The sequence below is a fragment of the Haliotis rufescens genome, unplaced genomic scaffold, assembly GCF_023055435.1.
Source record: "Haliotis rufescens isolate VD_foot unplaced genomic scaffold, xgHalRufe1.0.p SCAF_13, whole genome shotgun sequence".
Classification (NCBI taxonomy): domain Eukaryota; kingdom Metazoa; phylum Mollusca; class Gastropoda; order Lepetellida; family Haliotidae; genus Haliotis; species Haliotis rufescens.
Window position 1 is genome coordinate 28,237,077 of NW_025963813.1, and position 21,328 is coordinate 28,258,404.

Consider the following 21,328-nt stretch of genomic DNA (forward strand, 5'->3'; position numbering starts at 1 on the left):
AGCCGACATCTTTTCACTTAGTCACGTTGATAGAAGACGCAAAGAAGTTTTCTCAAAATAAAAATGGGAAAGAATTTACTCCATCTCTTATCCGTGGTTCGACTGGCATTTTCTCGTTGATGTAATGGGGCCAATCACGACTAAAACACTTGTTGAACCAATAGGGAATCGGATCACGTATGTGAGGACTCAAGGAAACTTAGGAACGTGTGAGACAGGAGAGACTTACACCACAATGGATCTTTATAAAGCTCCATCTAGAGTGTGGAGCAATCAGGACCTGGTTTACAGGAAGGATGTTACCAGCTGAAGTTTTTACTCGGATATAATTTCAAGATATTTACTCTGGACGATGGCACAGTTTGACGTCTCTGCCATAACGATGAATGTAAGCCTGGTACAAGGCACTTAACAGAGTGTGGGTGGGGATTGGTGGGGTGGGGATGTAAGGTTGGTATTCTTGTTAGAAAGACAAGATTATTGTTTGGCCCTACACATTACCAAGTAACAACATATCAAGGTCGATCGTGCTACCAGACGACTGCTTATGTGCATTTATTAGTCACATCTCTTAGTTTTGTCTATATCAATGATATCATTTCTTCCTGTGGAATCCTTGAAAACGCATTTACACGACGTGACAAGAATGCACAATTTTCATGCTCGTAACTTATTTTGAAAGACAGTTAATCTCATAGACCCAGACCAGATTCAACGCTTTTTGTTCTTGCCTCGCGATTAGAATGCGATTGTGTGGTATTTCAAGTTATATCGAAAACTTAATTATTTTGTTGTCGGTGAAGAGTAGAAGCGTGAAACTTGAATATCTTAATGGGTTCTAAATCTTGCTCTCTGTTGAATTTATTTCAAAACTAAACTTGTACTGATGTTCTTTGCACCAACTTATCATTAAAACATTCAATCATATCTAATCAACAATGTCTATTTAATCACTTGACGTTAAATATAAAACAAAATCAATGGTTAATGACATCTCCCATTTACCAAGAATTACACAACACCAACTCTTGGTGGTCGATACCACCTGAAAAGGGAAAAGATGGGTTATTTTTTGTACCAAATTCTTGCCTTTTCATCTCATAACTGAATAGTAGGTTTGGTCATTTTCAACACTTAAGTTTGTTTGTGTGTTGTTTAACGCCGCAATGAGCAATACGACGGCAGTCTGCAAATAATCCAGGCTGAACCAGACAATCCAGTATTCGTTATTGTGAACAACGAGCCACGCCGTCGGGGTACGATGACAGCTATCAATCAAATCACGGAGCCTGGTCACCTGCTTCTCATGACCAGCATAGTTAGGTTCACATGGATTCCAAACGGAGGAACACTTAAGTGATCCCTCCCACATCTCCGTAGATGAGCAGTCAAACACAGATAATCTCTGGTCGGACTTTCAGTCTTACCGTGTACATTGTGACTGTGATACAGCACATCCACATTAGACGTTACCAAGAACGTATACAAGACCGGACCATAATTATTGTTTCAGTCCTCAGGCTACTTCCGTACAGTCACCGATGTCAGACGTAGTAGCCAAGGAAATCATGTTGTGCGATGATATGTTTCATGAACAAATTATTCACCTCACAATTATTGTGACCTGTATCAAACGTTTACCTGCGCCCAACCCGGGGGCAATATCTGGCGACTTAGCGCCACAAACGTTTACCTGCACCCAACCCGGGGGCTATATCTGGCGATTTAGCGCCACAAACGTTTACCTGCAGCCAACCCGGGGGCAATATCTGGCGATTTAGCGCCACAAACGTTTACCTGCTCTAACCCGGGGGCAATATCTGGCGACCTAGCGCCACAAATGTTTACCTGCACCCTACCCGGGGGCAATATCTGGCGACTTAGCGCCACAAATGTTTACCTGCTCTAACCCGGGGGCAATATCTGGCGACTTAGCGCCACAAATGTTTACCTGCACCCTACCCGGGGGCAATATCTGGCGACTTACCTCCACCAAACGTTTACCTGCTCTAACACGGGGGCAATATCTGGCGACTTAGCGCCACAAATGTTTACCTGCACCCTACCCGGGGACAATATCTGGCGACTTACCTCCACCAAACGTTTACCTGCACCCTGCCCGGGGCATTGTTGGGTTCTTACCGCAAACAAACGTTTTCCTGCTCTAACCCGGGGCAATGCTGGGGTCTTACCGCAAACAAACGTTTTCCTGTGCCACCCGGGTGGCAATATTGGGCGACGTACATCTACCTATTGTTTACCTGTCCTTTGACTCAAGACGGTATGGCATGGCGTACAAGTACGTAAAATCATATGCCTTGCTATACATGTGTAGAACAAAACAATAGTTCAATATGTTCCTGTTTAGGCAATTAAAATGATACTTTTATCATTCCTTAATCGTGTGTACTTAGTTGTCCAAATATAGGAAAATTCATTTGGCATGACTTGTTAAAATATGTTAAGGTCCATTTGCAGCCCGTGACAGTATACTGAGTATAGAATATCAACGCAGCCAGCTCGGCTATACAAATCTATTCAGCGAAAGTAAGGCAGTGAAGTCATTGGGGTTGTTATGCATGTACTTGATGCGAGATTTTATATCCCAGATGATTATTATTTGAATAATGTACTAATCATACAGTACTGTTATCCATCATTGATGGTGTTGGTGATCAGATGGTGTGAGCATATTTTGGATATAACACAGTGATTCTACTTGTCATTTGACTTCAGTATTAATACATATTCATACAGTATGCATTGCGCGGACACGGCCGTCCCTTTGGTCCGAGGCTTCCCATCTCGCTGCGAGTAACATTCTCAATTGGTCATCAGAATGAGGAAGACGTGAAGTATGATCCGAAGCCTGAAGAGTGTTTTTTGTTTAACGTCGTACTCAGCAATACTCCAGTTGTGTGACGACAGCCTGTAAAATAATACTAATATCTGGACCACATAATCCAGTGACTGATATTAAGAACAATGATCCATGATCAAAACGCAATGAACAAAGTCACAGAGCCTGGTTATCCGCTAATTTACTCTCCTCTTTAACAAACATTGGTCCCTGGTCACTGTTCTGATCTGGATTCCCTATGAGATTTCCTATTAGCCGTTATTGTGCACGTGACAGGAGAGCTTGCATGTGTTCTATCCACCCAAATGACGGGGTATGTTTATTTACGTACGTTTCCTTTTCTTCTGGATGCGTCTTAAATTAACACGGTTATGCAAGTCTCAACTGAAACCTATAATTGAAATGATGCAATCCTTTTGCATCTCATCATCCATTTTTTACCCTAGTTTGACAATGATTTCCGTTTGATTAACTTCGGATTGGATCATGAAAAAGATATTTCTCGTTAAGGTCAAATCCGAACATAGATATCAGGCCAAATGAACAGTGTCCAAGTCGGTTGCCGATTAGAATTCTTCAAAACTCCAGTCGATTAACACAGCATTGTCAATAACAAGGCACGGTGTCACATGAGCCTCCCAACACGACATAATTCAAGCCGAGGGATTGCGTTTCGGCGTTTTGTTGTGAATTTCAATCAAACTGGAGGTAATACAAGAGTAATGAAATTTCCCCTTCTTGCCAGCTAATTATAGTGTTCCATCTCCCAGAACCAGGGATGGTTATTCTCAGTTCAGCGTTTAGTCCTTTTGAAACACCATATCTTGTAGATATTAATGATATGGTATACATTTACACGTTAGGGTTACACAGATATACTTACGGCGGATAGTTTCGTGTTCGGGGCAAATTAGAAGGAGTGAAAAAAATAAATTGTTTCTGAAAATTCTTGAAAAAAATAATTATACTTCAGACTGTTGAGAATAAATGAAATTAGACAACATTGTTGCAAGGTGTTTTTCATGCATTTAAGTGAACCATTTCAGGGACATTTAAATAATTCAACACCCAAATTTCTTGCGGTATAATGGAAAACAAGGTTTATTTTTCCATCACAAATTCGGAAACCGGTTTTGTAAGAATAATATTTCACCTGATGAAGAAGTATGCATATAGTCCGAAACGTTGTGTTCCTCATAATAAAGAAGTTGACATCCATAAATTCTTTTGCTTATCCCTGATTATTTTTAGGTTCTTCATGAATCGAACTTTTTGTTAATAATTTGGTCATTTGGTATCTTGCGTACTTTTTCTATATTGCAAAAACGTTTGTCTCCAATCTATGTTATTATTTAGCTCCGTTTCCCATTTCTCCCACACTGCTGGTTGACTAACTGAAGTAATAAGATTATCATAGAACATCTGAACCTTTACCTGATTTAAGTAAGTCATAGTAGGGACTGCTTATGTTTAGTGATGAAGAGTTGATAACATTAGTTCTATGAATAGTATCTCTCCATGATGTATATATATTTAGGATCAATCGATAGTGGCTAGTATAGTACCCTTTATACCATACATACTTTTAGGTTTGGTAAAAGGTATAAGTCCTTGTGAGTTATATATCTTTAACGTAATATATTCCTTTCTCATATCAGTGATTGATTATGAAATCTGGGTATTTGAATTGATTATACAGCCACAGTTGTAGCGTAAAGATTTAATTAAGTTTTCCTCATTTAAGATATAATTCTTAATGTATTTTGACCAAGTATCCCGAGCTTCTTTCTAAAAAGGATTGTCAACCTGATTTTTTTTCCAAATATTAGCAACCAGTTGAAAAACATCTTTAAAGGGCTAAGGTATGCCGCAAAGGTTATTGGTTATCTTTTTGGAGAGGTGTCGTTTAAGTGCAGATACCTTTAAGGAGTCAATAAAAGTTATAATAGTTAACATTCTAAGGCCACTCTCTTCGTATTTCCGAGTTAGATTAGTTCTTTTAATCTTATAATTCTTATCATCCCATATACATTTTTAAAATACATCGTTTATCTCTTTAGTATATTCTTTAGGAGGGTTTGGGAGAGATATTAATATATGAACTTGTGTTGATAATGCCAATGTTTTAATTATATTAAATTAATAATTATTTCGGTAGTTAAAGTAAGGTTTCGTTTTCTCCTCTTTGAAAGAATTCTTGTGTTTGTTTCAATTCGTTTTCCCATCAGTAATTCTTTTGCCATCATCCTTCATAATATTGTTAATACGTTTATAAGTGTAAATCCAATTTTCTAAGTGACAAAAGTAATGTGTTTATTTTTCACCTTCTTCATACCACTTTATCCTATTTCTTACTTGGACTCCTTTAATCCCTTCTTCTTTTAGATCTGCCATTTCGGTTTTACTTTTTGGAAGGCGCTAAGATTGTTTCACTTGTGTTTTGATAATCTTCTCTCAGTTATAGTATCTCCTAACTGCTGTATTTTCTTACTTTTCTCTTTTTTCAAGTATGTCGCATAAGAAAATGATTTTCCTCTTACTTTCATTAAAAAATGTTTATTAAAGATATTTTTACATCAAATATTCGGAAATAGGTTTTGTAAGAAACATCCCTGATTGTTTTAAGGGTCTTCATGAATAGAACTTTCTTAGATTGTGTGGAAGCTTGTGCAACCCAAATGTGTTTCATTCATTTTTTCAATCCATAAATTATGTTCACCACATTTAGTGGCAAATGCCCCAAAGATCAAAGAATGACGTCTACCCAGAAGTTCGTCGTGTGGGATAGTGGGTCTTTGGTCTTTTCTGAGATTGCAATCATTACAGCAAATCCTTTGAGTTTTTGAGAAACCACATGGTATTAATTCCACTTGTCTCCAAAGCGTTCATATAACGGGGATGTTATTTGAGGCCTTGTCAGTGGGATCAACTAGAGACTTTTCGTTGAGGTTAGAGAGACTTTGGATGACAGCTGTCTCGGACAATATGGGTTTACTCCAATTGCGTTTCCTCGTTTCCAGTTTGTGTATTCTACCAATAAAAATATCACGCACTTAAGTAACCCACCCCGACAGACATTCAACAAGTTCATCTTCTTTTTTGGTCAAGCAATTGACAGTAGGCTGTTTACGATGTTTTGGGCCATATTTTATTAACCGAAAAATGTTGTTACATGATACTTTTATGGATAGCAACTTCTTGTATTACAATAGATATCCATAAAAGAAGCTGATATCCATAACAGAAGTTGATATCCTTAAAGAAGGTTGATATCCATAAAAAGTTTCATGTTGTTCCAACTTCTAAATATTATACATTTCAATGTTGTTAATGTCTACAATAGTGAAGTTACCTTTGATTGTATGACCAACAGTTTGATAGCAGTATGGTGAGCCTTGGCAGCCTCAAGTTGTAGAGTTTACATGATGGATGAGCTGCCAACTCCACGTTCTGCATAACATCCTTTACGTACATCATTTCCTCATCATAATAACAGATCAGCCTATTCCAGATCCATAACAGTCTACACATTAGATATATGCAAAGCATATGTGTCTTATTGTGATATTAAATGGAGCATCGGCTCGAAGAGCTGGAGATAAGGGGTTCTATCCCAGGCGCCTCATACTAAAAGACGTTACAAGATGGTATTTGACCCTGGCGCTCGGCAGTAAGGGGCTAGAAAAACAAGGACTGGTCGTCTCGGATTCAGTATTCTGTGTCTGCATGGGGTATTCATGTCTACCGCATGGTATCTCCGGACTAGTACAAGCAGACACACACTTGTGTGCAGAATGTATGTTATCTGTTGTCAAAACGTGGTAATACATACCTGCAGTTTGAAAACAAACAATGTGGCAGGGTTTATCTGTAAAACCAATATCGCCTTTAGGTTCTACTACACCAAATCAGAACCAGTTTGGACAGTGCGGTTTTCGTAGGGAGCCTTCAGTGCAGATCGAGAGATATCTGCAGGCTGTGATTGGAGGATATTCTGTAAGATTTTTATGTCTTTCAAATGTACATCCATCCAGTTATTAAAACTGACCATGTTTTTCTATATTTAGTACTGTCTTTTTCAACATGATGACTTATGCTGAATGTGACCACCGCTATTTTCAAGTAGGTGACATTTGGTGCGAAACTGGGGGTGGTGTGTTTAGCTTCCTGTACTCGGAAAAGGAGCTGGCTAAGCTAGTCATTTTTTAATTTTTTTATTGCTGCTCTAAGGCCAAACTGTACACACGCGTACAGGTAATAGCTGTTGAATGCTTAGTTATTTAAAAAAAAATATAACGTTACTATAGAAGTCTATGGGAAAACAATTGGTTGTGTGTAACCTTTATCACACTATCGAGACCAAGTGATGTTTCATTGCGGTTGTTTATAAAAATATCACATGAAAAGACACTCAGGCACTACTTATAACTATACACAAATTTGAATCGGAGCATGATAATCAAGCATTGAACTACAGTACCCGTATTTGAAGTTTTTGACGCCGCCTCGAAAACATGATTGTTATTATTAGCATACCATGTGTCATAGCGACTGATTTATGACTACCATTGTCTGAAGTACATTTGACTCCAAAGGCAAATTACTCTATAGCCATGTCTCCATAACTTAATTGTCATTACGTTTTAGGCGCTAATCCCCGTTGTTAATCCTCACCAACATTTCATTGTATATTGACTGACAGCCAACCTTGGCTGCTATATCACTTCCCGTTCATTACTGTTATTTTTAGTGACATTTATTGCCTTAATTGTTCATCCCCTTAGCTGTGTCACCCCCAGAAGTCCCATGTCCAGAGCAATGTCATTGTCTTTGTTGTTCATTACTATATATGTGCTACAATTACACTGTTACTTGGGTGTTAGTCAGGCTTGGTATTGCGAGTGCTGGCGTAGGGACGACCTCGAGCAGGATGTGCCGCTCGTAGGAAATGCCCTGAGGTGAGCTGGAGCTCCGCTCACCTCTTGTATGCCTGAGCTGGAAGGTCCGCTCATTGCTGTGTTTGTGTTGTCAGAGCAGGTATTCCGCTCATTGTGCAGTTGTTGTTTATTGTTTACATGTTGTGCATAAAGCGTTCCGGGATTGTGATGTCGATTTTGTCCTTTATTCCCCCAAGAGCTAATTCCCCGTCAACATGCTCGTTGACACATGGAAGAAAACCCAAAGTTACCTCTAAGCTTGCCGGGCGTGGTCACCCATCCAATTCCTCTCCGCCACTATCGTTCAATTGCTAATAACTTCGCCTGATTTGCAACCTTTGTACAAGACACCTTGGTAATTTAACAGTTGCCTTGTTGTTCCCTGAATAAAAGCGTGTCTGACCAATGCGCAATTGAATTGAAAATCGTACATGTTTGACAACAAGCACTGTTCCGTGGGCTGTTATTCGAATCACTGCAAACCTAACCCTTCTCTAACACTGACCTTTACCTAGTGATTTGTAATGGTGCTGAAAACACGATTCACAGCTTCAAATTGCTATCTTTAGCTCGAAGTAAACTCTAGTATTATTAGAGATGTGAAATGGTGTTAAACTATACGTGCTTGGATATCGTTAAATTTAATCCTTATGAAAGCTATGCAGAGTGCATTCACTGGCGTGAAGAGCCCTTGCTTTAAGTACAAAACGTCAAAGCCAGAGAAAAACCAGTTTTGATTATCCACCAAACAGATTCCATTCCAGATTAACACATTGCTTTATTTTCATGCAGATCCATTTGGCTTAGTTATTACATCAACCACATTGCTACATGTTTGACGTTCAAATCCTGCATTTCACCACCTTCCTCTCCTATACTTTTCCCCTGTTGCTTCCTTATCCAGATGCCGTCAAATGGAGCCTCCGTCAATTCATTCGATCATGTTGTTGATTTGCGTGACGTTATTTCAGAGAATCAGAAAAGGAGGCGTGTACTTAATCTCTTATTCATGAGTTGATTACAGTTTTCTTTCCAATGTAAGTGACAAATCCTGACCAAATCATGACTTCTTGAATATTTTGTAATATATATATATATCAGTAAGGAATTCGAAAGTACGAAAGTACACGCATCAGTGACAAAACTTATGTCCGATGCAATTCCCTATTTTGACTTGTACCATATGTTACCATGTTTTGTTCAGGGGAACAATTGACTTGCCTGTGCATGTGTTTGTGACGGGTTCCACCGATGGGGCAGGATACGCTCACCTTTTCGCGAACACCTGGTATCATTACTATTTCATGGTAATTCATAAACACATGCTCATGATATAGTCGGAATTGTACAGTCGACTCTGCTTCAAGCAGAGATTTCTATTGGATACGTCGCTTTATTTATTATAATTTAATATTATATTAAAAATGTAAGATTTGTCAGTAATTAATGGTTATTGTTTATGGATTCCCACTACTTAAAAAAAAATAGAGTTGGATAAAGACATGTTATAGTGTTCACCAAAATAAACTGAAAGCAATTGTACTAAACGGCAAAAGTATTTGTTTAACGAACGTGCACACGTGACATATTTGAAAACAAAAATACATACAATCTGAAAATTCTTTTAATTATAATTTTCCCATCTTGGGGTAGAATCGGAGAAACCGACATGTTTTCATCATTATATATAGAGATACACCAGTTGAAGGCTTTTCGGCTCTCTTTATTACACAAAGACTCCATTTCATACCAAGATATTATATCTGGATATCGTCAAGAATTTCATTTCATATCCTTCACATGACTACCTGTAACGGACAAAAGGGGGATCACCGTGTTATTCTGCTCATGCACATATAATACAACTTGATGAGACAATCAGTGGCGACTTCAGCTTGTTATCTGCTCATCAAGAACAGGGGAGAGGTTGTGTGAATGGATGCCAAAAGAAAAAAAGGCATTTTTGCATCCCTGTTTCCATATTAGCACGGGCCTGTGCAATTGTCTACTGAGTTAATCAGAAACTTGATTGACCACTGTTCTAACTAGTAAGGGTAGACAATTTTAATTCATTGTAAGATAAGTTGTTCAAAGTCTTTCTGTGAAGAAAATGCTTTAATTTGAGTACCCCACGTAAACAAACCCCAATCGTACCCCACGTTCGACGTTGTTTGACCCGTGAGATCCGGGGTAGAATAGGTCTTCAGCAACCCATGCTTGTCGTAAAAGGCGACAATGCTTGTCGTTTGAGGCAACTAACGGGATCGTGTGGTCAGACTCGCTGACTTGGTTGATGCATGTCATCATATCCCAATTTCGTGGATCGATGCTCATGATATCAATCACTGGGTTGCCTGGTCTAGACTAGGTTTATTTGCAAACCACCGTCATATAGCTGGAATATTGCTGAGTACTGCGTTTAACAACATACAAACAAACAAAATGTTTGGCGACATGCCATCCAAAATGACGTCCGTTTCTCCATTTGATAAATTCTGAAGTTGACTTCTCGAAAAGAGATGCAGTTATCAGTATATAACTTGGTGTTGTGCTGTCCTAAAGGTGATATTTCTTATGCAAGTGTTGAAAACTCATATTCTACTCATATTCTCAAGTTGGAAATTGTCAGTTCAAAGCCGCGTTAAACCAAGCTCACTCACTGTAACCGATAATATCACTTCGACAAGATATTCAGTGAGCTTGGAAAATTAAGAACAAGGATATGCAAAATACTGATTATTGTGCTGTGTAAGTCAGTTGTGCCTAAAGTTTTGTTGTTTGTTGTTTAACGCCGCACTCCGCCATATTTCAGCTATATGACGGCGGTCTGTAAATAATCGAGTCTGGACCAGACAATGCAGTGATTGACATCATGAGCATCGATCCAGGCAATTGGGATACGATGACATGAATCAACCAAGTCAGTAAGCTTGACCACCCGATCCCGTAAGTGGCCAAGCATATGGCGATTTGATGAATATTTTTGAATATTTTATGTTTGATGAAGTTTTATAAAGTCGTGCCAGCGAAGACGTTTACAACTTTAATGAAACCAACGAATACAGGATGGTGCTGAGAAACCAAGAATTATAATCATAACTAAAGATTCGATCTCAACTCGCACAGTCAAAACATCTGCCGCCCCTCCCCCCCCCCCCCCCGTTTAATTATCCGCCTCGAAGGCGTAATATTACTTAATTAATCGATGGCGCCATATTTTTATCAATCACACGAACAGAAGTTTGCTGTGAATAGTCTTGAATTTACATTATCTTTAGGCCCGTGAAGATCCAGGGTAGAATAGGTCTTCAGCAACCCATGCTTATCGTAATGGCGACAATGCTTGTCGTAAGAGGCGACTTACGGGATCGGGTGGTCAGGCTCGCTGACTTGGTTGATGCATGTCATCGTATCCCAATTGCGTGGATCGATTCTCATGATGCCAATGCCTGGATTGTTTGGGCCAGACTCGTTTTTTTAAGGACCGTCGTCATATAGCTGGAATATTGCCGAGTGCGCCGTTAAACAAACAAACAAACATGATCTTTAATTGGTGGTGTAAGGGTTATTTTCAAGCTGATATTATGGGAACTACCCTGACTGACACAGGTCAGCTGGTGCTACAAGGACTTACAGCAGATCTATGAGGATCAACAGACACACCACACACAAAGGAGGTTCTAAAACCCATCAGGAGTGTTGAACAAGGTTACTGGGCTGGAAGCCGACATTTTTCGACATCTTGGATTTTTTATCGATAATGACTACGGAAGTAGGCACATTATGGAATCTCTTCTTTCCTGATGAGCTTAAGCCTCCATTTCAAACAGGCCCATTATCTTTGGAATGCTTCAGTAATTTCATTTCACATCGTTCTCAAAACAGACCTAATGGTTGTTAGTCTCCCAATAAAATCCCGCTTGCTGGGACAATCGTGGAAGATTGGGTGCTTGTTAATGAACACTTGATGGCAGATCGAGGTGATTCACAGTCATAAAGACATGTATGATCACAGCTTAACAAGCTGGGTGTTTTGAGAGCCTCAAAAAGCGTCATATGAGTTTTGCTCAAAAGGTGTTTATTCAGGGTTACAACGTTCAAGGCCTCAGTAAAAATCTTCCAAAAGTTAGACACGTGGAGGACATTTCCAAATTTGATGCATCAGTGACAAACATGATGTCCAGTGTAATTCCCTATTTTGACCACTTGTACCACATGTAAGATCAGTTCAGGCAGAGATGCACTTTTAAAAGTTCTTCTATTATCATGTATAACAGCTGTATGACGGCGATCCGTAACCAATTGAGACTGGACGAGACAATCCTGTGATTGATATGCGCAACGATCTATATATGTCGTCGTTGTTGACGCGCCATCAACCAAGTCACCGAGTCTGACCACCCGATCCATCGCCTCTTACAACCAAAATAGCTTGCTGGCCGGGGACCAATTCTAACCCGGAATCCCAGATGGGGTGCTGGGGACATACCTACCTACCCCGGGTCCACACGGGGTTTAGCATGAATCATAACATGTAATGCCCCTTTAACCTCTGAAATAACAAACAGTGACATACAATTACCATAATTTGGACGATTTATGGATTCGAACCAAGTCCCGGCAGACAACCTGCACAGTGATAGATGGCGCGTTAAACTACACGACTATGCACTCCCTCTAGGCTATTTCATGTTTCCCATGTTCAGCATTGTGTGTAACATCATGCATATTCATGAAATAAACGACGAGTGGGAGTTGTTTATTGTACCATAAAACACGGTCGGGATGATACAGCGGTGAGGGTCTCGGCAGTGTTTTATTGTATGATAAACAACGACCACGACTCGTTTTTTTCTTATATGAGATATCAACATCATGTAGAACATTTTTAAGGATGATGATGAAATGTACAAGCTTTAAAAATATTTACCCGTGTATTAGTGACGATGACTCGCTCAATAGAATCCGACCTCGGCAATGTCGGACAAGTCCATTTTATGCACAGGTGGGTATTTCCCGCATATTCTCACAATCCTCAAATCGATTACCTGTACCTTTTCTCCCAAATGACAATCGTCATATGTTTTCCGCTTTTGGGTGCGATCGTGCGCCATCGCGTTTACGTGCATTGCCCAGCTACATCTATTGGGAACAACTCACAAGACACTTCCCTCTCAAATATAATGTCGTCCAATATACGACGTCATCAAGTTGCGAGCGCATGTTCGTATCTCCAGTAATGACGTAATAGAACAATGTTTTATCGTGAAATAAACCACACTTCGTTCTTCATTGTTCTTTGTGATTTATCGCGTATCCATCTTATATATGATGATAATCAACCAGCTTGCCATTTTAGTAATTATATAAGATTACAAAATACCTTGGTCCGATAGGGTAGCCATATTTGTAAAGCGTTCGTTCACCACCCCGAAGACCTGGTTTCGATTCCCCACATCGGTTCAATGTATGAGCCAATTTCGGTTCTCCTCTGTCGTTATACTGCTGGCATATTGCTAAAAGAGGCTTAAAGACACATGCACTCCCTCTACAGACAAATGGCATCACGCCTCAACTCAAGGAATAAATTATATATAATATTATTATAATACATCTTCATTTCTAAATGTTTACAAAGTCAACCAGGTTATATAAAGGTATTCAATAGTTTCAGTTCCATGTCTGTGTCGTTCACAACATCATTAAATGACGAAAAATCACGATTTATTGACAACTATGATAAAAAGACGATACATTCGAGTCAATCCAGCTTATTATTCCTTATTTCTACTTTACATTCTCATCGTAAAGCGTTCAAGGCTCAACAGTCTTTACCATTTTGTGTGACTCAAATGAGATTTACATCATAGCTGATACAGTATATGTCCAATATAACAACCGCCTCCGTGGTCTAGTGGTAGAGCGTCCGCCCGGAGAGCGGAAGGTCCGGGGTTCTATTCCCGGCCGCGTCCTATACTAAAAGACGTTAAAAGATTGACTGGTCGGCTCAGATTCAGTATACTGTGTCTGAGTGGGGTGTTCATGTTACACTGCGGCATGGTATCTCAGTGAGCTAGCGCTATAAATCGGCATCAGTCCGGACTAGTACAAGCAGCCATACACATACATACACGTGCTCGCAAGTCGCTATATAAGTGCAATAATCTTGGACGCGACGTTAATCCCCATTTCACCTCACCTCACCACCAATATAACTGTGATGAGTATCGATAATTAAGATGAACATATATTTGAATGATAACGTCTCTCGATATGAAGATTTCCAGACATTGACGTCAGTATCATTGCGATCAGGACGTGTGTGCAAATAGAATTCTAATTTTATTTCAAACTTGGCATCCGCAGATAATTCACCCAACTCAAATTACACAAAATTATACCAAAATTACATCCGCCTACAGATATTAAAAGCAGTTACATCCCTTCAAAGTAACGGTACGAGAACAAATCGACTTAATCAAGAAACATGAATGTGTATAAAGACGCATGACCACACATTATGATTCCAAACAGTGTTTGATGTAAAAGTATTCAAAATACCCCGTGAACAAAGACAAAGAGAGAAACCGTAAGGACTTGGTATAGCATCTACAAAGGGGTACGTAGATCAACTTTGCACGGGGCGGCCACCATGGTCAGATTAGTTGAACGTCCACCCGAAGAGCGGAAGGTCCGGGGTTCGATCACCTGTCGCGTCATACCTAAAGACGCTAAAAGATGGTACTTGTTATTACCCATTCTGGCACACGGCATTAAGGAGCTAAAACAAAGACTGGTCGGCTCGGAATCAGTATACTGTGTCCGAGTGGGGTATTCATGTTGATCTGCGGCATGGTATCTCAGTGAGCTAGCACTATAAATCGGCATCACTCCGGACGAGTACTAGCGCGCGAGTACACACACACACACACACACACGCACACACACACACGCACGCACGCACGCACGCGCGTGCATGTACGTCGCTATATAAGTACAATAATCTTGGACGTGGCGTTAAACCACATTTCACCTAACCTCACCAATTCTTTGAACACCCGAAAGCTGAAAGTCCACGACTAGCGACGGTGGCACCAATTGAATTCCCCACACAGCAACTATCCTGGGAGATTGGGAGCTGTGCACCACAGAGCTTGCCCAGAAGCACCAGCTGGTATATATAATGCTGCAATTACACTGCCAGGAACTGTGAGATGAGGACACATCTTACGTTACAAAATGCAGTCTGGAAACCTCAAATTAATTTGTATTTCTTTCTCGAGTTTCAAGCCCTCTTTATTTGCCAGAATTAGTGGCAGTAGCCATTTTAAGTCTTCGACATATTTGCTTTCATGGCGAAAGAGCTCTTTATTGCAATAAATCGATAATAAGGTATAAAAAGTGAAATAATCTCTTTACACGTGTCAAGTTTACATTATCTTTTCAATATTGTCTGACAAACGTATTGTAGATTTAACTGGATTTGAAAGTGCATTATTCAAACATAGTGGTTAAATCTTAAAAAGACACAGATGTGTCATATTTGTACAAGTCACATAGCCTTCAACAGTGTGCTTGAATTGTGTTAAAAAGATACTTGCACAAAATTCAGGCGGTGTGCATATTTCTGAATTTCCGCTTAGTACTGCTTCTAAATGATTTCTCACAGTAGAGAGCTGCTTTCATCAACTCAGCCTACACAGGTTTCCATCACCGAGTTTTAATACATTATGTGTCTCATTTCAATGTGGTTTAGCGGTATGGCCACGTTACCAAATGGCTAATACGACACCCCTATCTCATTACCATCACGTCAACCGGATCACTACAGCCTGTAAATATGAGTCTGGTTTGATTTATTTGGTTTGTTTGTAGTTTAACGCAGCACTCAGCAATATTCCAGCTATATGATGGCGGTCTGTAAATAATCGAGTCTGGACCAGACAATCCAGTGATTGACATCATGCGTATCGATCCACGCAATTGGGATACGGTGACATGCATCAAGTCAGCGAGCCTGACCAACCGATCCTGTTAGTCGCTTCTTACGACAAACGTAGTTGCCTTTTACGGCAAGCATGGGTTGCTGAAGACCTATTCTACCCCGGCTCTTCATAGAGATGAGTCTGGATCAGAGAGACCAGCAATTAACATTATAAGCAACGTCCCACGCTGCCACACACACACACACACACACACACACACACACACACACACACACAGTGACACACAGACACACACAAACACACACACACAAACAGACACACACACACACACAGATACACAAACACACACAGAGACACACACACACAGACAGACACACACACAGACAGACAGACACACACACAGACACACACACACACAGACAGACACACACACACACCGAGACACACACACACACACAGACAGACAGACAGACAGACAGACACACACACACACACACACACACACACACACACACACACACACACACACCACACACACACACACACACACACACACACACACACACACACACACACACACACACACATTAAACCAAATCACCGAGCCTAACCACCGGTTTAGTATTATTCGATTCATACGACAAGCATTGGTGGCCGGGGGCAAACCCGGAATCCCGCGGGACGCGCCAACCAGGTATAAGCAAACTGTTAAAATGGCAAAAACAAATTCATGAATATTGATGTTGGAATAGAAATGATATTGTGAAATGATAGTTCATATGGTACTCGAAAACGTACAACGAAATGCATGCTATCTATTTTGAATGCAGGACGCCATGTTTTAATTTAGTCTTGTAGTTGATTGCATTCTTTTGAGAAGAATCTGAGGCATTTACTACTGTGCGCCTTTTTCGTCATTCGTTTGCCACGATTAAGCTTACCAATCATCAATACAATCTGGTGTTGTGCAGGTCATGTTTGTGAAGAAACTAGAAATAATCAAAGAGGCAGGTGAGGTGAGTTTAACGTCGCGTTCAAGATTATTGTATATTTATAGAGACGTGCATGTGTGTGTTTATATGTGTGTGTTGGTGTGTGTGTGTGTGTCTATTTATTCGAACTTATGACGATTTTACTGCTGAGATACCTACCCCACTCAGACACAGTATACTGACTCCGCGCCCACCAGTCCTTGTTTTAGCCCCTAAATGCCAAGGCATTGTTACAAGTACTATATGTTATCGTCGTTTTGGTATGACGTGGCCGGAGATCGAGCCCCCGACCTTCCGCTCTCCGTGCAGACGCTCTACCACTAGACCACAGAGGCTATCTCAAACAGGCAGACAAAACTTTCACATGTTTATGCATATGAATGAGAACATATTCTCGAATTGCCAAAAGCAAAACAAGGGAATTTGGCCAAGAAGTTTCATATATGCTTCAGGGAAACCGATTATCTGCAGTCGTTCAATAATGTTAAAAATAGCCAATTCCTTTCCACTGATTAATCACCTGCCTAAAAAATACAACGGTGAAATCGCCTCATCTGTTTCATATTTAGATCTGTGTAAATAGATTCAGAGTGACAATAAAGTACCCGCATGACTGTATGATGACTACAACTGTTCAATAAGTCAACTTCCCCTTTATGTCGATCAATATTCCAGCAGCACCAGCTTTTAGTGTTAACACTTCACAACCTTTAAGGTACTATCGAACATGCTCTTTCTTTGAAAGAGCGCCACTCGACTCGTGCGCAAAAGTAGTTTGATCAGGCTAACAACATTTAAGACCTCAGATCTTCCATAAGTCTTATGGTAGGTATCTGAAGGACATCTCCAAATCAGTGACAAAAAATGATGTCCTATGCAATTCCCCATTTGTGACCCTGTGAACATCTGACTTGCCTTTGCATGCGTTTGTGATGGGTGTAACCGCTGGGACAGGATACGCTTACCCTTTCACGAACATCTGGTATCATTATTAATTTATTTGATAGAGCTTCATAAAAACACGCAAAGGACATAGTGAGACTCGTACAATGGACCTTTAGCGGACATTTCCTATGTTATGATAATGTTCTGTCGCTTTTATATATAGTCATATATTAAACAATACAGATAAAAAGTCTTGTGATCGAAATTGTAATAACACGTTAAACACATGCTTATGATAAATTGAAATTGTACAAAGAGTTTTCTTATCATTATCGAAAGGGTTTGTCGCTTTGTGTATTATTATTATTATTTTTATTATTATTATTATTTACAGATTAAAATGAAAAATGGAGCAAAGAGAGTCTAGGTGATCTTGGCACAGTCAGGCTGGTTAGGCTCATCATCAGCTCAGGGCCCTTGCCCCCACTACACGCTGCCCAGACAGCGAATGGGACTTCTCCCAGGAAGCGCTGCATTGTCAAACCCACCCAGAACGTTTCGGAGAATGTGAAGACTCCCCAACACTGCAGCCTTCTGCATTACCCAGATTGACAGAAGGGCTGTATTCCTAGAAGCAAACCCGGGTACTCTCCCAATGTACCAAACCTAAGGCACCGAAAACAATGGGGAGTCGGACAACTTGGTACTTGGGATGCAAGCGTGACATTTTGAAAGCGAGGTCCGCATATTTGCCATGTTTTTCCTCAATCTTGTCAATCACATTAGTGTCAAAGGAGACAGAAAATTCAATGATATAAATGATTTCATTGGATTTATGAAAAAAGGACAAGATCAGGTTTGTGGACCTGGATATGTCTGAGGCTGTAAATGGGCCTATTCCAAAGTATTTTGTATTTATCATTTTCCATGACGCCCTCTAGATATTCCATGGTACCATGGTTGGACCTCTGTGTCAAAACCACAAGCATGGCGAAGACGGTAATAAAATGATCGAGCTACATCATCATGTCGTTTACGATACTGCGTTTGTACCAAAGCTGGGCATCCACTGACAATGTGTTAGACAGTCTCATTAAATTCATTACATAATCCACATTTCATATTTACATGCAAACTCACACATTGACGGTTTCGAGTGGGCAGTGACTGGTCCTGAGCAGCAAACAGAAAGCTTTCAGTTTCACATTTCAAGCCAGACGACTTCATCCAAGCAAAGGACTCTGCAGGATTGCTGATCTTCTCAACACACTGCACATAAACTCGATGTAGTGGTCGTTTAGAAAGCCTCTCCTTTAAAAACTGGGCCGCCCGACACTTCGCTTGGTTTACCCTCATTTCTGTATATTATTATTATTATTATTATTATTATTATTATTATTATTAAATGGATTTGTGGCTTTATTCTTATTAAACAATATCATGGAATGCTGCCATATTTAACGGTATAGTAACACGACAGGATAACTTGTTAATTTCCCTGCTGAGATTTTTGTTGTTTTAACATTACCAGTTTATTATCTTAAAGGTATTTTTAAACATGGCTTTTTAATTCCAACCCCCCCCCCCCCCCCCCTTAAATTGAAATTAAACAATTGCCAACACAGCGCGAACTGCTTCTTCTCTTCTGGAAGCCATTGCTATACATAAGGAGTGGCCGTATTCTCTCTCGAGTACCTTTTTATTAACGTTGTCTTTTATGATGATCTAAACCGGATATTGACAGTTTAAATGAAGTGATATTGACTTTGCAGAAATTTGAAAACTTGATCACAAGGATAAATAAAACATCGATGTTTGTAATACAGCGAACAGGATAAGCGTGCATATTGATTTCCGATTTGGATTCTAAATTTGGCATCCTGTGATGGTTTTGTAATTGCTTCACACCATCCCTCCTGCCAATTAAAACATTCAATTTTCTTATATTAGAAAAGAAGTTAGATACCAGATTAATTGGCTGACCTTTACCATGACGCAGCATTGATGGGAATAGTTTCCAGAAAAACTGTGTTTGCAATAACAAAGTTTATTTTCAAAGAATTAAAGTTTCTCCCCCCAAACGCTTATCATAACGAGAGGGACCTGACCAGATTCACTTTATATTGTTTTTCAATTCCTTTTTGGGTATGCCATTCCTCGTCTCACGGATAAAAGGTTTCTAAGTCTCACAAGTATCTCAACTTGAAGTGCCAATCCACAGCAACCGCCTAGAGACAAGCAATAAAGCATCATGTCCTTTGAAGAAGTTTGGACTGACTGTACAGACCCACCGTGTGTCCTGTGAGTAAACTGCGAAATGAAATTACAAATTGTTTTGTATTGATATTTTAGAAGTAAAGGGATTTATCGCTTTTATTTTCTTTCTTTGGAGGCAATAGTTTTGAACTATGATGCAATAACCAAATTAACAATTTTTAATTAATAATTTTCATGTTCCCAATAGTGCATATGCCTTAGTTTCCTATTGTTATGACATACTCAGTAAAGAGAACGACACAATATTTCCAGGATGACTTCAAACGTGCTTTAACTACACACTTGACTTAAAAAAGGTGATACATCGAATTTGTGTTGCTTAATTTGACGCTGAATAGCTGACAATCCCATTTATTTGTGTTTACGCAACAGACGCAAAGCAGAAAGCTTCTTTTTTATTCAAACGAAAAACGCCATAAACTGTTTACATCATGTCAGCGAAACACGAATGAGACAAAAAGGTCTTCACTTTTTAAATTACGACTTTCAGATTCCAACTTGCTTTTTTCTTCCAAAACAACAAATGGTTGATCTCAAAGCCACTGATGTGTACAATCTTTTTATATTTCCGATAAATTGTTTGACGTTAAACGTTAACGAAACCTGTTCTTTGATTTTTTGCATAGTTAAGCTTAACTGATTGAGTAATGGCAGAACCGAGTGATTTTTAAGACAGGCGACATTTAAACGCACTTTAGATTCTCAAAAAATAAAAATACATGTTTAGAATCTAGTAGGCAGTGGCAGCTCCCATGTTGATCCGCAACAGTTTCATAGGGAGGAAAGCACCTTGATTTTCTCACTTTGGGGTGAGCTTCTGTTCAACCCATAATGATTATTCTAGAATTATTTCACATACTTCACAACACTACAGGTACCACAACCTTCACATACTTCACAACACTACATGTACCACCACCGTCACATACTTCACAACACTACATGCACCATCACCGTCACATACTTCACATCACTATATGCACCGTCACCGTCACATACTTCACAACACTACATGCACCGTCACCATCACATACTTCACAACACAAGATGCACCACCACCATCACATACTTCACAACACTACATGTACCACCACCGTCACATACTTCACAACACGACATGCACCACCACCGTCACATACTTCACAACACTATATGCACCACCACCGTCACATACTTCACAACACTACATTCACCGCCACCGTCACATACTTAACAACACTACATACACCACCATCATCACATACTTCACAACACTACATACACCACCACCATCACATACTTCTCAACACTACATTCACCGCCACAGTCACATACTTCACAACACGACATGCATCGTCACCGTCACATACTTCACAACACTACATGCGTCACCACCGTCACATACTTCACAACACTACATTCACCATCACCGTCACATACTTCACAACACTA